Consider the following 13,090-nt stretch of genomic DNA (forward strand, 5'->3'; position numbering starts at 1 on the left):
TAAAGTTCATAGGGAATCACAAGGGACAGTGGATAGCCAAGACAATCTTGAAAAAGAACAAAGTTGAAAGACTCACACTTCCTGATGTCAAAACTTACAACAAAACTTTGGTAATCAAAACAGAGTGGTGCTGGCATAAAGACCTACATATAGATCAATGGATGAGAATGGAGAGCCCAAATGTAAACTTTTGCATATATATCCAAATGATTTTCAACAAGGATATCAAGACCATTACATGGGAAAAGCTCAGTCTTTTCAATAAACAGTGCTGGGAAAACTAGATACCCACATGCAAAAGAATGAAGTTGGATCTTCACCTAACAGAAGATACAAGAATTAACTCAAAATTGATGAAAGACCTAATTGTAAGAGTTAAAACTATACAATTTTTAGAAGAAAGTACAGTACGAAAGCTTCACAACATTGGATTTGCAATGATTTCTTAGATATGATACCAAATGCACAGGAAACAAAAGAAAAAAAGAAACTGGAGCTCATGAAAAATTTTAAAAATTGTGTATCAAAGGACAGTATTATTAGAGTGAAAGGCAACCCACAGAATGGAAAAAAAATATTTGTCATATTTGTCATACCACATATCTGGTAAAGGCTTAATATCCAAAATATATAGAGAATTCCCAGAACTCAACAGAAAAGCAAATAGCCTGATTCAAAAATGGGCAAAAGACTTGAATAGATGCTTTTCCAAAGAAGATATACAAATGGTCAGCAAGCACATGAAAAGATGCTCAACATAACTAATTTTTAGGGAAATGCAAATAAAAAAAAACAAAAAATATCACTTTGCACCTATTAGGATGGCTATTATGTAAAAAATACTAGCAGAAAATAACAAGTTGGAAAGGATGTGAAGAAATTGGAATCCTTGTGCACTCTTGGTAGGAATCTAAAATGGTGTGATGCTATGGAAAACATTAAGGCTTTTCCTTAAAATTAAAAGTAAATTTAAAAATATATGATACACCAATTCTCCTTCTGGATGTATATCCAAAAGAATTGAAAGCAGGGTCTTGAAAAAAAATGTGTACATCCATGTTCATAGCAGCATTATTTACCATAGCTAAAATGTAGAAACAAATAGAGTGTCCATTGACAGATGGATAAAATATATATCCATACAATAGAATATTAATTAGCCTTAAAAAGGAGGGGTATTTTGACAAATGCTACAACATGGATGAACCTTGAGAGCATTGCGCTAAATGAAATAAGCTGGTCACAAAAAGACAAATATTGTATGATTCCAGTTATAGGAGGTAAAGTAGTCAAGTTCATAGACCTACCAAGTAAGAATAGTGGTTGCCAGGGGGTAAGGGGAGGAGGAATAAGGAGTTATTGTTTAATGGGTATAGAGTTTCAGTTTTGAAACATGAAAAGAAATGTGGAGATGGATGGTGGTTATGGATGTACAACATGAATATTCTTAACACCACTGAACTGTACGCTTAAAATGGCTAAAATGTTAAATTTTATGTTACGTGTATTTTACTACTATAAAATGTTTTATTTTTTACAATTGAGTTTTCTGTGATTCTTTGAGTTCTGTCTTCTAATACTCTTTATCTATACAAACTGAGGCAATTCACTTAATTTCTCTGGGACTCAATTATCTTGGTGGCTTTTTCTAGCCCCCAATATCTACAAGTTTTGGAAGCTGAAGGATTATTCAGGCATAATACTTTCTTATTGATTAATTTCTTGAGTAGAAAAGACTCTAACCAAGTCATGTTCTTTGTATAAATAATGTAGTAAAATTTGGTTTAACTTTGGAAAGGCTAATGTGAATTAGTGAGAAACTGAGTTTCGAGACATATTTTAATTCATTAAAAAATTTTTTTAAGAAAAGTAATCTGTACACCCAGTATGGGGCTCAAACTTACAACCCTGAGATCAAGAGTTGCATGCTCTACCCACTGAGCCAGCCAGGCACCCTTCAGGGCATATTTTAAATAAATAGTCTTAAACACAATTGGATTTTAGAGGAGATAACAGGGTAGCTGGATAGAAGAAGCCACGTTTCATTTAATAAGAGTGAGCAAGTCAAAACTTGAGTCTGTACACATCTGAATGAACATAGTTTCTAAGTTAAGGGGACCTAAGGTAATATGGGTTATTATTCTTCCTTGAAATTCATGTTTTCATGATTCTCTGTGATGTCTGTAAAGGTGAAAAAGTCAACCTACTTGATTATTTTCTTAAAAATAGAATGAAAAGGAATTCTTAAGTTTCTTTTTTTAAAAAATTTTTTGATGTTTGTTTTTAAGAGAGGCAAAGAGTGCGAAAGGGGAGGGGCAGAGAGAGAAGGAGACACAGAATCTGAAACAGGCTCAAGTCTCTGAGCTGTCAGCGCAGAGCCTGACGTGGGGCTCGAACCCAAGAACCATGAGATCAGGACCTGAGCTGAAGTCAGACAGTTAACTGACTGAGCTACCAAGGCACCCCAGGAATTTTTAAGTTTCTAAAAAAGTATTTCTTTACCATGGTAGAGTACAGCATTTCCTGTATTCACAGAACTTCAAAAAATTTACAGAACTCCAACAGAAACTTATGAATATTATGCGCTTTGGATGAAAGAAGACAAAAAAATCATAGAATTTTGGTTCATTTGCATTAAAGTATTTTTATGAGCGTGGAATTCAGTAATAAAAGCCAGGGAAAATTATTCTAATTTTTGAAGAAAAATTAAAACCCCTGTAACCTCATAATTAAAATCTGGTGGAATTCTATAACCTTTCCACATGGTTTGCCTTCTGTGTGATGGGAAAATGATGGGGGGGGGGCTTTTTCTGACTATTTTTTTTAAATCTCCCCTCTCTCCCCATGCCCCAGGCTCCATTCCATGCCCCAGACCACCATTCTCTTTGTTATTGAGTTCAACTTTTTTCTTTTCTTTTTTAAAAGATTCTACATATATGTAAGAATATGCAATATTTGTCTTTTTGTGTCTGGCTTATTTCACTTAGCATAATGCCTTTCAGATTCATCAGTTTTATCTCAAATTTTCGTTTCTTTTCTTTCTCTTCTTTTCCTTCCTTCCTTCCTTCCTTCCTTCCTTCCTTCCTTCCTTCCTTCCTTCTCTGTCTTTCAGGGGTGAATAATATTCCATTGCATATATAGATATACGTATATATGTGTATATATAGAAATGCGTATATATGTATATATACACATACAAATAGATACACGTATATATATATGTATATATATATATATATACATATGTATATATGTATATAAAGTACCACTTTTTTTTCCCATAGATGTATATCTATATGTATATGTGTGTGTGTGTGTGTGTGTGTGTGTGTGTGTATATATTCTTGATCCGTTCATCTGTCAGTGGTCATTTAGGTTGTTTCTGTATTTTGGCTGTTGGTAATAATTCTGCATTGCACATGGGAGTTCAGATATCTATTTCAAATGGTGATTTTATTTCCTTTAAATATATACTCAGAAGTGGAATTACTGGATCATATGGAAGTTCTAGTTTTTGTTTTGTTTTCTGTAAATTTTTTAAAAATTTATTTTTGAGAGAGAGATCAAGTGTGCAAGCATGTAAGTGAGGGAAGGGCAGAGAGAGAGAGCGAGTGAGACAGAGAGAAAGAGAGGTATAGAGAAGAATACCAAGCAGGCTCCGTGTTGTCAGCGCAGAGCCCAATGTGGGACTTGAACCCATGAACCGTGAGACCATGATCTGAGCCAAAATCAAGAGTTGTATGCTTGGGGCGCCTGGGTGGTTCAGTTGGTTAAGCGTCCAACTTCAGCTCAGGTCATAATCTCACAGTTTGTTAGTTTGATCCCTGCGTTGGGCTCTGTACTGACAGCTCAGAGCCTGGACCCTGCTTCAGATTCTGTGCCTTCCTCTCTCTCTGCCTCTCCCCCACTTGTGCTCTCTCTCTCTCTCTCTCTTAAAAATAAACATTAAAAAATATTTTTAAAAAAGAGCATGCTTAACAGACTGAGCACCCAGGCACCCGTTTGCATTTTTTTTGAGACTCTCCATGCCGTTTTCCATGATGGCGGTATCAGTTTATATTCCCATGAGTAGTATACAAGTGTTCGTTTTCTCCATATTCTCACCAATACTTATCTTTTGATTTTTTGATAATAGCCATCCTAATAGGTATAGGTGGTAACTTATTGTGGTTTTGATTTGCATTTTCCTGAGAATTAGTGATTCTGAGCATCTTTTTATACATCTGCTGGCCATTTGTATGTCTTCTTTGAAGGAGTGTCTTCTCAGGTCCTTTATCCATTAAAAAATTTTTCCATTAAAAAAAGTTTTTTTTTTTTGAGAGACAGAGAGCATGAGTTGGGGAGGGGCAGAGCGAGAGGGAGACACAGAATCTGAAGCACAATCCAGGTTCTGAGATGTCAGCGCAGAGCCTGGTGCGGGGCTTGAACTCATATCTTTGACATCATGACTTGAGCTGAAGTTGGCCACTTAACGGACTGAGCCACCCAGGCACCCCTTCTTTACCCATTTTTAAATTGGGTTATTTGTGCTTTTTGCTATTGAGTTGTAAGTGTTCCTTTTAATATTTTGGATATTAACCTCTTACCAGATAAATTGTTTATAAAAAATTTTCCGTTCTGTAAGTTGCTTTTTCATTTTGCTGATGGTCTTCTTTTACTGTGTAGAAACTTTTTAGTTTGATAAAGTACCACTTGTTTATTTTCGCTTTTGTTGTCTGTGCTTTTGGTGTCTTAAGGAACTAGAAAAAGAACAAACTAAACCCAAAGTTTGTAGAAGTAAGGAAATAACAAAGATCAGAGTTAGAAATAAATGAAAAAAAGAAACTAGAAAGACAGTAAAAAGGATCAACCAAACTAAGAGTTGGTTTTTGAAAAAATAAACAAAATTGACAAACCGTTAGCTAGACCAAGAAGAGAAAAGACTTAAATATTAACAGAAGTTAAAGAGAAGCGGTTCCTGGGTGACTCAGTTGGTTAAGCTCTTGATTTCAGCTCAGGTCATGATCTCATGGTTTGTGGGATTCAGCCTGCATTTGGTTCCACCCTAAGCATGGAGCCTGCTTGGGATTCTGTCTCTCCCTCTCTCTGTCTTCTCCTCCCCCAGCTCAAAAACAAACAAAGAAACAAAGAAATGCGAGGGCATCACAATTGACACCATAGAAGCACAAAGAATGATAAGAAAAAAATATGAATAATTATATATCAACAAGTTGGATGACATAGAAAAAAATGGACAAATTTCCAGAAATACACAATTTACTAAGACTAAGTCATGAAGAAGTAGAAAATCTGAACAGACCAGTAACAAGTAAGCAGATTGAATCAGTAATCAAAACTTTCCCAATGAAGAAACATCCAGGACCTGATGGCTTCACTAGTGAAATCTACCAAGCATTTGAAGAATTAATACCAATCCATCTTAAACATTTCCAAAATATTGAAGAGGAGGGAACACTTCCACCTCATTTTACAAGGCCAGCATTACTATGATGCCAAAGCCAGACAAGGACACTAAAAGAAAACAAAATTATAGGATGAAACCCTGGTGAACATAGATGAAAAAATTCTCAACAAAATGCTAGCAAACCGAATTCAACAGGACATTAAAAGGATCATACACCATGATCAGCTGGGATTTATTCCAGGGATGCAGGGTTATTTCAATATATATAAATCAGTAAATGTTATGCACCACATTAACAAAATGAAAGATAAAAATCATATTTCCATCTCAGTAGATGTAGAAAAAGCATTGACGAAATTCATCATCCATTCATGATAAAAACTCGCAGCAAACTGGGTACAGGGGGGAATATACCTCTACCTAAGAAAGGCCATATATGACAAACTCACAGCTAACATTATACTCAATGGTGATGAGATGAAAGCATTTCTTTTAACATTAAGAACAACACAAATATGCCTACATTTACTATTTCTATTCCCTATAGTATTGAAAGCCCTAGCCAGAATAATTAGGCAGGAAAAAGAAATCAATAAATCCAAATCAGAAAGGTATAAGTAACATTGTCTCTGCAGAGGATATGATCTTAAATATAGAAAACTCTAATAAAGACTCTACCAAAAATCTGTTAAAACTATTAAACAAATGCAGTAGTGTATCAGCATACAAAATCAACATAAATAGTCATTTGTGTTTCTGTGTACTAACAATGAATTATCCAAGAAAGAAATTGAGAAAACAATCCCACTTAAAATAGCATTGAAAACAATTAAATACTTTGGAATAAATTTAACCAAGGAGGTGGAAGATCTGTATACTGATAACTATAAAACATCAGTGAAAGAAACTGAAGAAGACACAAATAAATGGAAATACATCCCATGTTTATGGAGTGGAAGAATTAATATTCAAAGCAATCTACAGATTCAATAAAATTGCTATCAAAATTCCAATAGCATTTTTCACAGAAATAAAAACAACCCTAAAATTTGCTTGGAACCACGTAAGACATCAAATAGCTCAAGCAATCTTGATGAAGAAGAACAAAGCTGAAGGCATCACACTTCCTGACTTCAAGCTGTATTACAAAGCTGTAGTAATCAAAATGACATGGTATTGGTATAACAACAGAAATATACATCAACGGAACAGAATAGAGAACCCAGAATTGATCCCATACATATATGGTCAACTAATTTTCAATAAAGGTCCCAAGAGTGCATAGTGGGGAAAGGATAATCTCTTCAAAAAATGATGCTGGGAAAGCTGGATATCCACATGCAAAAGAATGAAATTGGATCTTTATACTGTATACAAATAACTCAAAGTGGATAAACTCAAAAGACTCAAATATAAGGTCTGAAACCATAAAACTTCAAGAAGAAAACATAGGGGAAGAACTCCTTGGCATTGGTCTGGCTCTTTGGAGAGAACCTTGGAAAGAAGAGATGTAGAAGTTTCTTCTATAATTTACGTGTCACCAGGAGCTACCCACTCTTGGACGCTAAGATTGCCTTTCTTGCCATCTTCCACGTTCCATGTGTGTACTGATTTTTGTCCTTTTCCTGAGGACTTTTGCAAAACTTTTCTGCTAGTTACTTTTCCATTTTATAACTTAAGGCTGTTTCTTTAGCTGTGATCCAGTGTTGACTCAGACTTGAGTCAAACATAATTGCATTTCTCCCAAAATTCACTTGTAAGAGTCACCAAAAGGCAACTTGTGGAGGCAATACCTACAACTCTGTGTGGTAAATTTTACTGGTGATTGAAGCATGTGGGGGTATACATTGCAGCACCACTTAGGAGATAATCTAAAATTGAATATTAGCTTTTCTGGTCTTCTGAAAGTCTCTTATCCATTTCCACGAACTTGGAGCTCACTGTGTCTTCATGTTATTCAGCTTTCTCTCTTTCTTCTCCTTCCAGATGTGATAAAATTCCTTGTATTTTATTATGAAGAGCATTTCATCTCTAGCACTTAACACTCCCCCACAATTCACACTTTACTTAACTCAAGATTTATTAATGTGCTTTCCTAAAAAAAGGTTCATGTATTTCAAGTGTTACCCTTTCTTTTCTCCCCTTCCCTATTAGTTTTTATAAGAGCAGGGAGAGAAATATGGAGGCTTATTTCCCCAGAGTTAAGAGTTATGACTTTACCTTAGAAGACAGGAGGGTACAGTTGATTTTGTGCTTAAATAACAATTGCAACAGAATCGCCATTATGTTAGTGCCCCACTATAAAGAGTTGGGAAATGCTAGTTTACTAGAAGGGCCACTGAAAAAAGACTCAAGAGACTAGATTCTTATCCTGGTTCTGTCATTAGTTGTGTGATTTGGAGGAAAGTACCTCACTGGGCCTGAAAGAGCAGTATCTAAATTCCTTGCCAATTCTGTGAATCTATGAATTGTCTGAGAGTCTCCCTGGTGGCTAGTTCTTATATAATTGCAGCCATGGTTGAGATTTCTCCCTTGACAGGTGGGTGGACAACCCACTCTGGACTATGTATGCCCCACCTTCTCCTTGGCTAGCTGTGTGGTCAATGTCTGACGTCAGAAACAATAGAAGTTTTATAGTTCAAGCTTGGAGCGAGACACAGGCACAGATTCTGATTTTTTTTCAACTCAGAACTGGCTTCCTTATTTGTACACTGGGCATAATAATAATCTACTTTGGAAAACTGTGTTTAATACAGTAGTGCAAGTGAAACACTTAGTAAAGTGCTGGCACGTAATATACACTCAGTAAATGGAATTTATGATTGTTAATATCATGTCTGCTATAAAAGGGCCAGATGATTGTCTTGGCAGAGTCTTTCTGGGTTTGCTGATATATGTTAGTGTATGTGGTAGAATGTACTCAGGTTACCATACAGGTTAACTCCTGAACTTTGGTTTTGTTGAGTGGTAAATATAATCTGAGAGGGAAAGCTGAATGGTTCTTAGTAGCCATTTCTTTTCAAGTTGTGTGGAAGAAGAGAAAGGTAGATTGATTGAAGAGTTGAGAAGAGGGAAGTCTTTGAAAAGGAAATATTAACATGACCAAAGGGGGATTTGATTTAGTTTTTAAAGTGATAAGCGACATGTGTCCTTTACCTGTGTCTCCATGAATCTTTATTTTTTAATTGAAGTGTGACACACAGTATTATAATGGTTTCAGGTGTACAATACAGTGATTCAATAATTCTCTACCTTACTCAGCTCATCACAAGTGTGCTCTTAATCCCCTTTATGTATTTCACCCAGCCATGAATCTTAAATTTATATATTTATAGCATTCAATATAAGTAGCACTATGGAGTGAGATCTATTTTGGGGATTCATCAAAGCGTGGAATCCTGTTTCATGGTGGGCAGAGACTGTAAGGAAATCCTTCCGCTCAAGACACACATTCTGAAGATTTTAGGCATTTTGTAATTGTAGGTAGTGATTCAGCCCTTGGGATAGGATACTATATCCTCAGTGCTCGATGTTCACACCTGACTCTGGCCTATGAATCTGTGAAAAATTGAACAGATTTGTTACTATTGTGGACCTTCTTTCCCCTTTCTACATCCAATAGGGGTGTACTTTACCGATGGAAAGAAATGGCTTCTGAGGAGATCCTGCAGACACCATGGAACAGTGCCCTCTACTGTTCCTGAGGGAACCTTGTGGCCGCAGTCAAATCCTGAGGGAGGCACACTGTTCCAGAGCCAAAGCAAGATGGTCTGCTTTCTCCGATGATTAAGACACTGAAAACTGCTGCACCTACAGCCAGTCTCTTCTGTAAATATTCAGCAGGGGAAGTAACCGCCACTTACCTCCCCTGTACTTGTTTCTAGGCAGGTTCCAACCCCTCATTACATATGAATGACCCCTTCCTGTTTTCACTGAGTAGGGCTTCTACTAGTTTTGCTCTTTAATGAAAAGAACTTTTAAAACAGTGATTTTAACCATTGATTTTAACCATAGCCTTTAGAACTCTGTTTCTCAGAATTATAAAATCAAAAATTTGATACCACTCTCAGAAAGCATAGTTACTAGCTGTGATGAGATAAAGGCATATAGCATACAAACCAGCTAGTATATATTATACTAGTAGGGGATCAACCTATTTTTCTTCCTTCCTTTCTTTTCTTTTTTATTCCTCTTTCCCCTTTCTGCCCCTTCCTTCCCTCCTCCTCCTCCACCTTTCTAATAAAATTATCTAAAATACAACAGAATCTCCTCCAGTTATGATATTACATGATGAAAATTGTTTTCCTGAGTTTCTCTACCTTTTTTTTTTTCCTTGCTGGCTTTCTTTACCCTCTGAGTAAACATCCGTGCTCTGAATTCTCTCAGCTGCTGCATTCTGGGTATAACCCCAAACAATACAGTCAACATTTACCTTTACTGAAACAACAAACAGAGAAATTCTGTGGATTTCAAGCTGGTGTTAGGGATTTGTGTCCCCTACAATAACTTTTGAGCTGTTTTTCAGCATCTTTCCACTTGGCTACAGCAGAGAAAATATAGTGAATAATGAAATATGCATGAAAGAAAACTTTAAAAAAATTCTCTTAAAATAAATGACTCAAACCACAATGTGTGAAAGTACTCTTTTTTTTTTTTCATGATTGAGTTTCAAATTCATGCATTTAGAAGGTGTGGATTTCTTGCTTTATCATGCGGTGGGGTAAATGGGAGCTGGCCCAACCTGATCTTTTTCTTCTGCCAAGAATGAAATCCAATTCAATGTGGCATGGCCACCCAGTAGGAAGAAAACTGCCAGATTCCGCTGGATCCTAAAATTCCAGTGCCATTCAGCGTAGGAATAAATGTTGCATGCAGTGCAGACCTTTATTGACATGGTGGGTGCTAGGTAAATAACTCAGGTATGTGTACTGTCTGCAGGTGTTTTGTGTTTTTACTCTAATAATTGCCAGGAGAAAAGGGTTTGGGGTTTTGTTTTTTTTTTTTTGAAACCTGGGATTAAGAAAGAATTTACTTATTGTAGGTAATTTGTCAAGAAAGAGAGTTGTTTAATTTTATGGTATTTCAATCTGGTTGCTTCTATTTAAAATATCCATCTAGGGTAAAAGATGTTTTTAGCTTTTCAGCAGAACGGTTTTGCTGACACATGGTCGGCTTTAGTGCTTGGCCTCTTACTCTTCCTCTCAGGCTGGCATCATCCTTGGATCTGATGTCCCCTCCTATTGGACATAGGCATGGGGTATTACTCCCTCCTCTGTTTTTCTGCTGTGGGACTCATCGTGTATGCACATAATCTGTCTCTTCTTTTCACCTGCCCAAAGACAGATGGTATGTCTTCTTTATGTCCCCAACACTACACAAAACTAGGGATTTAACTTCTTTTTCTTCCTTTTCTCATTTCTCTTCCTTTTCCTTCTGCTCTCAAATCTTGAGCAATATGACCTCATCATTTTGAGGAATGATTATTTTTAAAATGTAGATGTACAGAAATGTTGCCTAAACAGACCAGTTGATACTAAGTTAGAAAACCCAGGTTTGACTGTAGAAAAGAATGGCGTGTTGAATATTGACTTTAGTAAATAAAGGTTTCTCTTCTCTAGGGGCAGAAGTTCCAGAAAAGCCTGAAAAATGCCTGGAAGGGAAGGTGTGCTCCTTGGGGCCTCCCTTGGTATTTTGAGTATTGAGACTTCAGACTGGCCCCCTGACCTCCCACTCACCCACCCATTGTGGGTGTCCTGAGAGTAGGTTGACTTTCTAGACTGAAGGGTTTCCTAGGCAGGCAAGGGTGAGGCTGGCAAAAACTAAAATCAATCTTGGTCCTTTAGAAACTTGACACTGGAACAGAGGGCTCCGTATAGGAATAGAAGGAGAGATGCATCTTGAACTCTGGCACTGGGACCTTAAGCATAGGCACCCTTGGCTGAACTTAACGCTGAAGCATAGGACGTACTTCCTTCAGCAAAACACACTGTGCAGGGCCTTAGACTGCACATGAGGCAATCTTAGGTCTTGGTCTGTTGAGATGGTTCTGTTTGATTTCTCTTGTCCTGGCATAATTAAAGGTGACCTTTTCTATTATCACATGTGTCTCAATTTTTTTAATGCTGACTTTATTTTTGAGAGAGAGAGAGAATGGGGGAGGGGCAGAGAGAGGGGGACTGAGGATCTGAAACTGGCTCTGCACTGACAACAGAGAGCCTGGTGTGGGGCTCAGACCCACCAACTGTGAGATCATAATCTGAGCCGAGGTTGGCTGCTCAGCTGACTGAGCCACCTAGGCACCCCACATGTGTCTCAAATTGGAGGGTAAATTATTTGATCACCCTGTGTAGGACTAATTGTCAGTGTTGACATTGTGTGGCCTCAAGAGGCAATGAATTAAGGGGTTTTTATGTTTGTTCCCTGCTAGTGTGGAAGGCAGAATGACCCTTCCCTGCTCTTGGATTTCAATGCTGTCAAGGCTCTGGAGAATTTAGGAGGCTCGGGAAGCTTCAAGAGGGAGTTTGAATATATCATGTTAATAAGGCACGTGGATGCTTCAGCAATTAATTGGAAAAATAAGAGGTTTGATTATATGTTATCCCAAGTTTTGAAGCAGTTTATAGTCTTATGCTATTTAGTTTAGAATCCTTGCTTTAGCCTTACAAACCTAATTATGTACATGTTTTTTTTTTTAACCGAGGTGTTTTTTTGTTTGTTTGTTTGTTTTTTCCAATGGCTTTTCAGTATCTCAATCTATGATCTTGAAAAGTTGTGGTTCTTATTGGCAGGAAGACACATGCAGTGAACTATAGCTTTAAGAATTTGTTTAATTGATCAAGTTGGTTGTTTACATGTAAAGCTAAAATTAGTGATTAAATGGGCATCTGCTTTTGCCTGCTCAGTATCCCTTTCTCTTTTTTTGAGGGAAGTGAGGCCCTTTTTCTTACAGAAACACATTCCATTGAGTTTAGGTGGAGTTAACTTCCTTAACTCTTTTCCCCCTAACCTCCTCTATCCCTTATAAGAGGTTGGAAATGTGATTTCACAGATTCATGCTTGACCAATCAGAGCACTCCCATTCCTTAGGCCACACTGAGTTTGGGGCAGCGGTAGGCACTTGACCCCAGCTAAGGCAGTTTCTCTGAAATTGCCTGCTGTAGCTATTGGAAAAGATGGTTTCATTCTACCAAGGCTGCTAATCTTGTACTATGGGACTTAGGTTGTTGGCACTTTCTTTCCACTAAAAGGAGAATGCCAATGCAAAGAGAGAGTGGGGAAATCCCAGTGGCATTGCTTTGAGACTCCTGGACCCAGCCATGCCAGAAACCGCAGATTTTTGGTTCCATGAGGCAATACCCCTGCCCTCCCCCACTTTATTTCTGCAAATTTACAAATTAGCTTAAGTTAAGGTCACTTATAACCAAAGAGTTCTAATATAAGCAGTGAGCAATCTTCTGCATTGCAGGGATCCAGTCTCTCAGATTTTAAAGATTTTCTAGAAGAATATATCAATTCTAACTTTGCTGAGCATCTATGACATTGTTTCCCAAGTAGTCTAGTTTGTTTACTGTCTGGTGCTATTTAGCTTATCCTGTAGTCCTAGAAATCTGTTGACAGAGCTTTCTACTGGGCAAGATCAATCTTGGAAAGACAACTGGAGATGGAAGATAATCAAGTAGACAGACC

The sequence above is a fragment of the Lynx rufus genome, unplaced genomic scaffold (assembly GCF_022079265.1).
Source record: "Lynx rufus isolate CCGP_SWC_20201006 ecotype Redwood Valley unplaced genomic scaffold, mLynRuf1.p SCAF_13, whole genome shotgun sequence".
NCBI lineage: Eukaryota > Metazoa > Chordata > Mammalia > Carnivora > Felidae > Lynx > Lynx rufus.